Source organism: Gobio gobio, assembly GCF_949357685.1.
Source record: "Gobio gobio genome assembly, chromosome: 7".
NCBI classification, from domain to species: domain Eukaryota; kingdom Metazoa; phylum Chordata; class Actinopteri; order Cypriniformes; family Gobionidae; genus Gobio; species Gobio gobio.
The window spans coordinates 44,019,194-44,031,555 of record NC_137103.1 but is presented as its reverse complement, the minus strand read 5'-3'; the positions used below and the strand labels follow the sequence as shown (position 1 = coordinate 44,031,555).

Genomic DNA, 12,362 nt, shown 5'->3' with positions numbered 1-12,362 from the left:
CGTTAACTAAAACAAACTAAAATGTCATTACTTGAAATAAAATAAAAATGAACTGAAATAAAATTAAATATAAAAACGTAAACTTGTTTTATTTCAGCTAGTAGACAAACTAAAACAACTAAAACCAAAAATGTATTAAAAAACTATATAGACATTAAAAACTAAACTAATAAAAATGACACAACAAAATTTTAAACTCAACATAATAACAAAAACTATAATAATATATCAATGTTACTAAAATAACACTGCTATGAAATCTCATTGACCCCAAATTGCTTTCTCTTTGAGCCTGGTTAGGATATGGTATACAAGATCATGAGAAATAAGTATAAAACATATACAGTCAAACCAAAATTGATTCAGACAATTTCAACATTTTCTCACATTATCACAGTTTACTCGCTATAGTTTAGAACATGGTAATAAAATATGACAAGAACTCAGAGTTACACTGTGTCAGAACAAATTCATCTTGATAATGTCAGATAACTTTGATAGAAAGGTATGTAATGGATAACAATCAACCAATCAGGTGTCAGCTGTTATAATACCAATTTAGGTCAACCAATTACCAAGCAATGCTTAATTTTTTCAGTCTGTGGTATAAAAGGTTGCATTAGTAATTAAAGGGAAAAAAAAAACACTTAAAGGGGCGTGATTATGATTTCACTTTTTAAACTTTAGTTAGTGTGTAATGTTGCTGTTTGATCATGAACAATATCTGCAAAGTTATGACGCTCAAAGTTCAAAGCAAAGGGAGATATTTACTACACAAGCTTCCTCCCGGGTTAGTGACATCACTAACCCTGAAATTTACATAAACCCCACCCCTGGGAACACACAACAAAGGGGGTGAGATTATCATGACAGAATATGCTAATCAATGACTTGAAGATAGTTAACTCCACATCAGCTACATAAATTCATCAACTGACCATCCAGGAACATCTACATGTTGTCACTTCTTCTTGAGTCTCTCCATCATTGTCCGACTCCGGTTTGAACATAAAAAACGCTGAATAATTCCTGACATTCTCTGTGTGTGACTGCTAAAACGAGCTCTTGAAACTTTGTCCCATGAGCAGCAGCTCATTTCACGACACGTTTTTGCTCACCCTCAAAAAGTGACAATTTTAACATGCTATAAAAATGATCTGTGGGGTATTTTGAGCTAAAACTTCACATACACACTCTGGGGACATCAGAGACTTATTTTTCATCTTGTAAAAAGGGGAAATCAACCACCCCTTTAAGCTAAACATGGTCAGGTCAAAGTGTCTGAATATTTTTTGTCAGTTTTACTGGCAATCCACTGTATGTAGAATTTTTGCGTATAATATGTCACAGTTAACTTTATTTTGCTATCCTCACTTACATAAATGAACTATAGTGTCCTAGTAAAAAAATAATATTTGGTTTGACTGTACATATATATAACTGTACCACGCCACCATAGTTTTGCGTCAGCAGCATCTAATCAAGCATGATTAGTGTTCTGGCTGCAGCATGTACTCACCGGTCCTCCAGCCATCACATCTGTACCAGCTCCCTGTGGAAAGTTCTGGGGGCATCAGAGAGGGAGAAAGTGGGAACATTTCCCTGCTTTGTAGCCATCTGCCCCTGCATTTCCCTAATTGAATTAATTAGAGCAACAAACCTGACAAAATGCTCATTAGAGCCACACTCCAGATTGTTGCGAGTCACAGTTAAGTAGGAGGGGTGGGGAGGACAGGTGATGGCTCCGCCCCAACTTGAGTGCACCATTAATCGAATATGTAATGGTTTTTCATGTGTGTTTGTTTTGTTCTATAGCCTGTTGTGTGTGTGGGTAACTAGACTGTTTGGAGCCTCTCAGGGTTTTTCTCCAATATCATCTCTGATTTTCAGTCACCTCAGGCTTCTTGAAAGTAATATATTTGAAACAGGGTTTTTTTCTGTAAAGCTGCTTTGAAATGATCCGTATTGTAAAAGTGCTGTACAAATACATGGGACAGTGCTCGAGTCAGACTTGAGATGAGATTAATGACTTGCGGTTCAGTATGTGAGTCTGATTAATTCAGTAATCGCTCTAACTGATTAATTATTGTTTTTGATTCACTAAACAGTGCATGAGATATGCTGAAAAACGTTTAGAATATTTTAATACAAAAGGCAGGTTTAAAAACCGCTGAACCCCAAAACTTTAAATTTTCTTAAGAAGAACTGACTATCTCTTCATGAATCAAGCAAAGTAATAAAGGAGTGTCTGACCAGTATTTTTTTTTAAATTGTGATAAAATATTTAAAGGTGAAATTCTCTACCAATATTTAAATATCTAATAAATTTAATAAATATTTATTACATTTAATAGATATTTTAAATATTTAATAAATAAACATTTAATAAATATTTTAAATATGTATTTATATTTAAATATTTTTATCAATATTTAAAGGTGATAAAAAAATATTTATCAGCCACCCATGATGTTTATATATTGTAAGTATACATATACAGTATAAAAGATTTAATATATAAAATGTATATAAATATATATTTTTAATTTTTTTTAATAATATTTATTCTGCAATATTTAATATATAATTCACTAAATTGTCTATATATTGTCTGATATTGTAACTATAGGTTGAAAAGAGTTTTGAGTCTACCGTTGGTATAAGTAAAGAGAATGAGCACAAAATACATTTGTTAATCCCCAAATCTTTCATTTACCTCTTGCTTGCCTCTTACCATTCTTGTTTTGCGAGAACACTGCACCCAGAGCATTAGGATTGCAGGACGGCTCGCTCTCTCTCGCTGACAGACGGGATGTCTGACTGACGGGCTGTGAAGGGTAGAGGATTTAGCGCTAATGGCAGAGATGCTAATGAAGGCATGAATGAATAACTAAAAAGAGGAGGGATTGTTTATGAGAGCTGCAGGTGAGGTGAGGAAATGTGCAGTCGTGCTAGCAGAAGCTCTAACGACAGACAGCTGCAAATTGGCAGCAGTGTTCTGCGCTGTAGTGCGTTTCGATGCCTTCCCAGTTGTGCACACACACGCAGGCACACACAACTGTCACCCGGACTCACATCGTCCATCAAACTGGCATCTCTGGCTGAGTGTGAGGCTAAAAGGCCATGCACCGATTGGCATGGGACGTCTCCTCACTTTAGCGCACTAGCTCCAAACCTCTTTCCTTTCCTTTTTTGCCTCTGACCCAGTTATTATGTGCTGTATTTATGCAAGCAGGTTTTTGGGGGGACCTCTAGTAGAATGTATACATTTTCATATTGTGTATCAGGTTTGTCTTCATACAAAGTCATCACTCTTAAGATAAATAGACAGCTAGAAAAACAAAATAAAAAATAATGTTGAATTTCTTGAAGTATGAGGTACACTACAGTTCAAAAGTTTTGGGTTTGGTAAGATTTATTTTTATGTTTTTTAAAGTTGCTTATGCTTACCAAGCTTAACATCTCAAAATGTAATTTATTTTTGCAATGCTAAGCTGAATTTTCAGCATCATTACTCCAGTCTTCAGTGTCACATGATCCTTCAGAAATTATTCTAATATGCTGATTTGGGTGCACAAGAAACGTTTCTTATTATTGTCAATGTTAAAGGGTTAGTTCACTCAGAAATTAAAAAAATATCATTTATTACTCACCCTCATGACCTCGGAACACAAATTAAGATATTTTTGTTGAAATCCGATGGCTCAGTGAGGCCTGCATAGCCAGCAATAGCATTTCCTCTCTCTAGATCCATTAATGTACTAAAAACATATTTAAATCAGTTCTAATGAGTTCTAATATTATAAAGCGACGAGAATATTTTTGGTGCACCAAAAAAAACTAAATAACGACTTATATAGTGATGGCCGATTTCAAAACACTGCTTCATGAAGCTTCGGAGCGTTGTGAATCAGCGGCTCAGAGAGCCAAAGTCACGTGATTTCAATAGTTTGGTGGTTTGACACGCGATCCGAATCATGATTCGATACGCATTATTATCACTTTTGGGTGAACTTACCCTCTAATAACGACTTTGCTGCTTAAAATGTTTGTGGAAAATGTGATTTCAAAATGTGAAAATCCTATTTTTTCAGGGTTCTTTGATGAATAGAAAGTTCATAAGAATAGCATTTATATAGAAATATTTTGTAACATTATAAATAACTTTACTGACACTCGCTGAATAAAAGTATTAATTTCTTAAAAAAAGAAGAAAAAAATCTTACTGACCCCAAACTTTTGAATGGTGGTGTATTTTCAATAAGCTTTTATCTTAAAACCAAGCTAAAAAATCATGTAAATTATGGATCAGCAGGTGCCCATATGCATTCACTTTGTTTTTACATTTGTGCAGTTTAAAATCATTTAATTCACACGTTTACATTTCACCTAGTTTTACTGAGAAATGTATTACACACTGTAATCCACTATACACATAAACTTAAAGCTCTTCCTTTTTCCCCCCACCACAACAAAAGCTCATAGTGTAAAAGTGACGAAATGTAAGAATATTTTCACATTGTAATATTGCATACCGTAAAATATAATAATAATAATACATAGGGGGGGTTTTTCATGCTGATTGGGTTTGAAAAAACGGTCTATTCTCTGAAGCGTTAGGACCAGATCAAACAGAACGCGTTTTTCAGGTTTGAAAACGCAAAGCGGTCCACACTGGCTTTTTTGGTTGGCGTTTTTTTTTTTTTTTTTTTTTAGAAAAGAGCAGTGGCTCTTTTAGTACTTCATTTAAAAACCTATTTAAAAAAAGGCGCCTTTCACTGCATAAAATGTGTTCTGTCTGATCTGGGACCAGATCATCATTGCTGGGACAGTCACTTAGTTCCAATGCCAGCGTGCACATATACAGTGAATTTGGCAACAGGTGCAAATGGTATAGGGGAAGGTGTTTGATATGTGTGCCTTACTAGATTTGCTCATGTTTTCTGCATTTGCGTCTCTACGAGTGAAGGCAGCAGACAGCATCTGTGCTCACCCATGCAGCGTGATTGCATGTGACTGCTCATCTGTCTCTTGTATTTAGAGGTCTGTTCTTGTTGGAGCTGAATGAGCTTGTTTGTTTGTTTGCTCATCTAGGTATCCAATTTCCCATCTCCCCCTGGTTTACCCAGTTGAGTTTCTGTAGCTGCTGGAAGCAAAGCAAAACTTCCAGAATAGGCACCTAATTAGTGGAATTAGCTGCAGATCAAAGAAGACAATTAAAGGTGGTACTGGCACAGGGGCGGGCATGATGCCGACTTCATTTGCATCACAACACCGCAGCCACGGTCTGCACGGCAGTGAGCTCTTACTCCTCATTACTGCCTGCCCAAACAATATAGCTGATCGACTGGTTTGCACGTCAGACAGACACACACACACACACACAAATATATATATATATACACTATACCGTACAAAAGATTAGGGTCAGTAAGATTTTATGATCACCCAGGCTGCATTTATTAACAAAATAATGCAGTTAAAAATGTAATGTTGTGAAATATTATTACAATTTAAAAGAACTCTTTTATAAAAAATATATTTTTATGCATATATTTTGTAACATTTTAAATGTCTTTACTGCCACTTGACTGATATATAACAGTGCTGTCAACGCTCACTTAAATTAAAAGTTGTTATATTTTTTGGAGCCCAATAAATGTTAAAATCGATAGTTTTGAATTACACTGTAATGTTGAATGTCTATAATTGATGTTCAGAATTGAAAAAAAGACATCAGTATCAAGTATTTAAAATATTCTGTCTTTATGTTGATGTTTCTACATTAATTTTAAGATTAACTGTGAAATTATTACATTATAAAGTATATCAAAAAACTTATATGAAAAATGTTAATGTTTTTAATTATGATTAATCACAGAAAAATGTGATTAATATTTTTTTAATCAATTGACACTATATATATATATATATACACTGTTAGACATTTCTGTAATTTGTACAGTTATTTACTATATATCACCCAGTATAATACTGTAAATTCTCTTTACAGTAAATAACTGTAATTCCCGTTGCATCATGGGTATTTTCTATGACGTCAAACACCAAATACAGTGATTTCCTGTATTTTTTAAAAATAAAGTATAATACTGTATTTACCACAACGGCCTATTTGGCACAATTGGGATCGACAGGATTTGCTTTAGATTTATATGGAACCATCAGTGCAGCGTTGAAAGTTTCACCCGAGGAGAGAGCTCACGGTTCCAGAGAACATATGAGCTGTGTCCGGACACCCTGCGAAGATTTTTTCATCCCCCGTGAGAACGGCAAACAAGCAAGGTAAGTGTGATTTGTACTATCCGCGGTTGTCTGCACCCCAATTTTAGCTTGTCAGCATTGGTGCTAAAAACTGAGGTAAATCTAACGTTTTATGAATTTATTGAATTAGATTAGGAACCGGTGCAGCGTTGTAAGTTTTGCCCGAGGAGAGAGCTCACAGTCCGGACAACATACTTTACATAACGTTAGGTTATCATTTGCTTAAACTTTGCTGCTAAAAACTGAGGCAAACCTAACGTTTTATTTAAAAAAATGAGTTTATTGAATTAGATTAGGAACCAGTGCAGCCAGCGTCGTGTGTAACGTTACTGCCCGAGGAGAGAGCTCACGGCCCGGACAACATACTTTACATAACGTTAGGTTATCATTTGCTTAAACTTTGCTGTTAAAAACTGAGGCAAACCTAACGTTTTATAAAAAAAAAATGAGTTTATTGAATTAGATTAGGAACCAGTGCAGTCAGCGTCGTGTGTAACGTTACTGCCCGAGGAGAGAGCTCACGGCCCGGACAACATACTTTACATAACGTTAGGTTATCATTTGCTTAAACTTTGCTGTTAAAAACTGAGGCAAACCTAACGTTTTATAAAAAAAACATGAGTTTATTGAATTAGATTAGGAACCAGTGCAGTCAGCGTCGTGTGTAACGTTACTGCCCGAGGAGAGAGCTCACGGCCCGGACAACATACTTTACATAACGTTAGGTTATCATTTGCTTCAGCTTTGGTACTAAAACTGAGGTAACATAAACCTAACGTTTTATTTTTAAAAAGACTTAACGTTAGTGAGTTTATTGAATTAACTTTACCAATACAATGAAGATTTTGTTTATCGAGCATATTAAGCATACATTTAGGACGACGTTAGTTAGTAAATTAACGTTGGCCACTAGTTGCAAAAATAATGTCGTTAACAAACAAAGTTTACATTTGGATTGACATTATTTATTTTACATTTTAGATAAGAATACCAGGAGCCTGCCTGTGCTGTGCGACACTGGAACTCATACAACGGTAAGTAACGTTTCCCCTCTTTGTTTCTCCACATATTACTGATAATTCAAAGTTTTTCTTGTATGTTTTAGTCGGGTCTGTTTAACAGAATCACAAAATCATTTAGTTTTTCCACCTCTTTTTAACTGTAACTAGCCATGTACCATGTTTTTTTTTCATAAATTATATTATACTAAAATAATCCAAAACTGTGTTTGTCCAGGACTGACAGATTATAATTTTATTTTCTGGAATTGAAGCAGTCCTGGACAATTTTTGGATGATTTTGGCAGATGAAATATAATTTATGAAAAAAACATGGCAAAACTTTAGAATAATGTTGCTCAAGTGCAAACCTGAATACATTTCTGAACACAAAAGAAGATGAAGAATGTTTGTAACCTAACAGATTGAGGCACCATTCACTTCTATAGTAATTTTTTCCTACCATGGAAGTGAATGGTGCCTCAAAATTGTCTGTTTACAAACATTCTTTAAAAGGTTTAGAACAACAGGGCGAGTAAATGACAGAATTTACTTTTTGTTTTTTTTTGGTGAACTATCCGTTTAATGACGGACCATTATTCTAAAGTGTTACCAAAAACATTTAAAGCAAAGGCACTAAGGGTGATGAAATTTAAAATATCTTTATTCTCTTAATTTTCTCTTGCTTTAAGTTTTTTTCGTGAGGAAAAACCCAGAGGAGGGAACAAGATGCACCACCAAAACCAGAGTGAGTCGGAAGACCGGGGAAGTTGTGAACAGGAAGACAACTGTAATCAACAACAGAGTGTCATCCTTCCTTCGCCACCTAATGGAGTTTGAATGGAAAAACTTGGACTAGGTGAGACACTTTTTTAATAGGATATGTAATGTACACAGACACTTACGCTGCATTCACACAGGGCGTCATGCCGGTTAGAAATTTTGTCTGACCTGAGACAGCGCCAACGCCACGTGACAGTGACGTATGGCATCAAAGCACCTCGAGAGCAATTCGAGAGCAGTCGGCTAATACAGCCGGTGCAGTTTCTCCAGAGCGACTGCACGGACTTTGATGAGGACACAGCTGTTCCACGATTGGCCAGATTCTCCGCATGACAGCGATCACATGTGTTTCGTGTTTATTCTAAAACCTTCAGTTCCTCTAATGCGCACAAATCTCTTTTTTATAACAGTTAAATCTCTTTTCATGTAGTTGCGTTGTTATATTGTCATGTTTATCAAAATAAAACAGATGAAAAACGTAGACCCCCACTTCATTGATAGTTTAGGCTTGTATGTTAACTTTATTCTTGTACAAACACACGCTGTATTAAGTAGTGCATAAAGTATTACATGACAAAAAATGTCTCTGAAACATCTGTGCATTGACAAATATTGCATTTATTTCACTTCAGCTGATAAAGTGTGCAAACACAGCGAGAGCGTCACTGCGGGAAGCAGAAAGTGTCAGTCTTCACGTCTCCGTTTGCAGCTCCTCCCCGCCTGCACGCGGCTACTCTCGCCGATTGGTTGCATCCGGCCACAGCTGATGTCCAACACACCTTTCAACTTCTGCCGCTTGCAACGTGAGTGAAGCGACGCAACGGAACCCACAATTCAGTTCAGCAACGCATGACGTCAACCATTCAAAGTAAATGAGAAGCGTCCCGTGTGAATGCAGCATTAAGTTTGAGGATACCTTACTAAAGCTAATGCAGTATACATGTAATCCATCCTGCAATAAAAGGTTACATTGTTGTTTTTGATTAAATAGTTTGTGAAATCATGTTGAGGTGATTCAGTAATATTACTTTTTTGGAGCATGTAGTTTGTGCTGCTGCTACTATTATGTACTAACAGTTTTCTTTAGTTTTTTACTCAATATCAATTTTGTTAAGCTAATAACAGAGACACCTCTCTAATATGCAATCAGGTTCAGCATCACTACAAAGTACATTCTTCAAAATATTCATAACATTGAATCACCAGCTAAAACAAAAACTGAACATTTCATTTCACATCTTCATGAAGCCATTGCAGGACTGGATTAGACTAGACAGCATACGTTTAGCTAGGTGTACCTCAAAGTGTTAACTGTCTATAAAATAGTATTTTACCATTATGATGAATTGTAATGGGATTATTATTTTTTATTAAATTCCAACAGTGTAAAATGTTTGTGTATACTCAAATTGTATGACTAACTTCATATCATTCTTATCTAGAGGGACTTCTTGCCATAATGGAGCAGAATCCTGGTTCCTGTTTGAAATCATCCAATGTGGAAGATGACACAGATCGGTACAGACATGAAACTTGTGTTTGTGTTGTGTTGTGATAACTTGTTTCAGAATTAATTTGCTCTTTGTTTATATTTTATTCATGTATATGTGTATTTTGCACCAAAGTTACAGTATTCTTCAACCAACTATTTACAGTATTCTACCAACTATTTTCTGCAGAGTTTTTAAAATTGTAGCTCAAACAATAGTGTGTGGCGCTAGCAAGGTCATGGGTTCAATTCCCAGGGAAGCAGACCTGCCAACATGTACGCATTTTTCGTACTCGGCACGCATTTTGACCCTTTGGTACGCTTGTACGATTCGCTGCTCTCTATGTACGCATTTTGTTGCATCTCGCATTTCGCCGGTTTCAGTGCAATATATGACGTTGAGCCACAGCGTGAAAGTGGAGTGAAAAGCTTTCGGACAATCAGAGCGCTTCATTTTAACCCTCCGCTTACATGCCCGCCCCTCCTAGACAAATGCTTTGAGCGCGCGCTGCGCGCGTTCGTTTCATTTCAGTCAGTGCATCAAGCGAGCTAGGCAGGCTGGATAACTGCAGGCGTGCATGCCATGGCTGAACCGCCTCACAGAGATGCGCTGTTGGCGGTTACAGCCGCGGATGACTTGACGAAAAAATATATTTTAAATTTGGGCGAGTGGCGGTTGAACCAATCAAATGGAAAAAAAATATATGCATTCTTAAATATTGTTACAGTGCACTAAGCAAACCTGCAAGCTATGAGCCAAGCTGTCAGTATGGAGGCCTAGGCTTCTTCTCGTAGATATTTTAAAACAGCCAGTCGTTGTAGTCTACCACTCGGGAATAGGCATTTAAACAGACAGATTATGGAGTGATATAAAAATGGCATCGGGCAATGGCAGCGCGAGATGTTCAGAAGAACGCAAGAGCTAAACTTCAACAAGCTCAATAACATCCACAGCAACAAAAAAAAAGGTAAAAAAGTAGTCGAAAAACTTTGCCCGTGGTTTATTAGCAGATGTGCAAGGCAAGCGGGCAAGTTTTGGGGTTGTTGTGGATAATTAAAATGTGAACATGCACGTTGCACAGTTGCGCGGTTGACTTTCAGCGAATTTTAGTGAATGAATAGAGTTGGCGTTTCTGTAATATTAAATCTCCATAATTCTTTTCTTGTATGATTTTGTTTGACCTGCTGGTATAAAATGAATTAACATAACGGTTGTGTTGTGTTGCGTCGCGTCTTGCCACATTCAATGTAGAAAGCATTGCTTTCGTTTGAGGGTGCTTAACTCGCACCAGTAGACAAAAAGTTACCTGATTGTGACAGATGGTCGAATTCACATGACACATTATAAATTAGCATTATAGTCTGCCATAGCCTACCCTACAGTATCAAAAAGACCAAAGCCCTCTGATGCAGGGAAGATGAAAAATGGGGATAAAGACAGAGGTAAAGTGATGTAATGAATGAACAGTTTATCTAATTGCATAGTATTAAGATACTAGTAAATGAATGGCAGTTATTTTTACCTTAAACTTTATGCTAACAATTGTGCTGGGTTGTCTAGAGAGGCACCAGACAGTGTGACTTTACCTTAATCTTGTCAGATTTTTTTAAACGCATGGAATATCAGTTTTTTATTAATGTTTTTACTCTACAGTTGTGTTAAATTATATACATTTTTATTTATTAATTAAAATTAAAATTTAATTTGATTAAATATTAAATTAAATGTACATGTAAATTAGTAATAATAGTCTATTTATATAATAGCAACATTTTATGTCAAATTCAAATAAAATATCTACTACTCAGTTTCATTCATAGTGAAAATATGAAATGTGCCATAGTTTAGTGGAAGATTGCTGCCATCTACTGGAAAACAAACACTTTTGCTATTGAATACGGTAGTTTGTTATTTATCTTACTATTTGTGTTTAATCTGTCTTTGGTTCTATTTTTGTATGACGTTTAACCATCATCAGTCTTTTTTGTATATAATATCCTGAACACAATAATGGGTTTGCAGTAACTGTATAACATTTATGGTCTACTTGTATTTGTTTATGGAGTAGCTAATAAATCGTAATTGGTGAAAGTATATTGTGTATATTATGTATTTTAGGGTTAGGTATCTCATAGATTACTTACTGGTGGGTGGACAACGGTGGAGCGTACATTGGCGGTGGGCTATCGGGTGCGCTGGGTGCCCGCAGTGGGGGGGGGGGGGGGGGGGGGGGTTGTACTCATAAAGTTTCTTCAAGGTTGGCAGGTCTGGGGAAGGCAAGAACTGACAAAATGTAAAATGTGTATCTTGAATGCAATGCAAGTCGTCTGCCAAATGCATAAATGTAAATGTAAATAAAATGTAAAATAAGTGATATTGAATGCACTCTGATTACTTTTATACATGATTTTCTGAAAATAAGATTTGATTCGAGGATGTTTTAAAGTGAACTTTTTCCACACATTTACATGTTTAAGTTAAAGCACTTAAAATGTTTTAAATAAAGAATTTTATATTTCATAATAATTGTCTGTTTGGATTACTTCTGTAGGATAGATTAATGTAAGAATTAATGTAATTCAGTAAGTATTAATTATTGAATAGGATTAGGTTTAATGCACTGTTAACCAAGGTTTACAGTAACAGTACTGTATTACAAAATTACAGTAACATGTAGTTACTGTAAACTGAAATGCGGTTATTGTACTGTAAATCTCAAATACAGTAACTTACTGGCAACAGTGTTGCCAGTAAGTTACTGTAAAATCTCTTATAAATGTCTAACAGTGTATATGTCAATTGATAAAAA

The 12,362-nt window shown here is 35.8% G+C and overlaps 1 protein-coding gene and 1 long non-coding RNA gene across 5 annotated transcripts in view; both read left to right on the top strand.

Moving 5' to 3' along the window:
- Positions 1-12,362, top strand: part of erbb4b (erb-b2 receptor tyrosine kinase 4b) — a 429,788-nt gene that overhangs the window by 25,986 nt on the left and 391,440 nt on the right. The window lies entirely within an intron of this gene.
- Positions 6,251-9,010, top strand: LOC307129799. The gene is made up of 4 exons (XR_013816940.1): positions 6,251-6,303; positions 7,264-7,316; positions 7,973-8,139; positions 8,696-9,010. It is a non-coding gene; the product is annotated as an uncharacterized lncRNA (long non-coding RNA).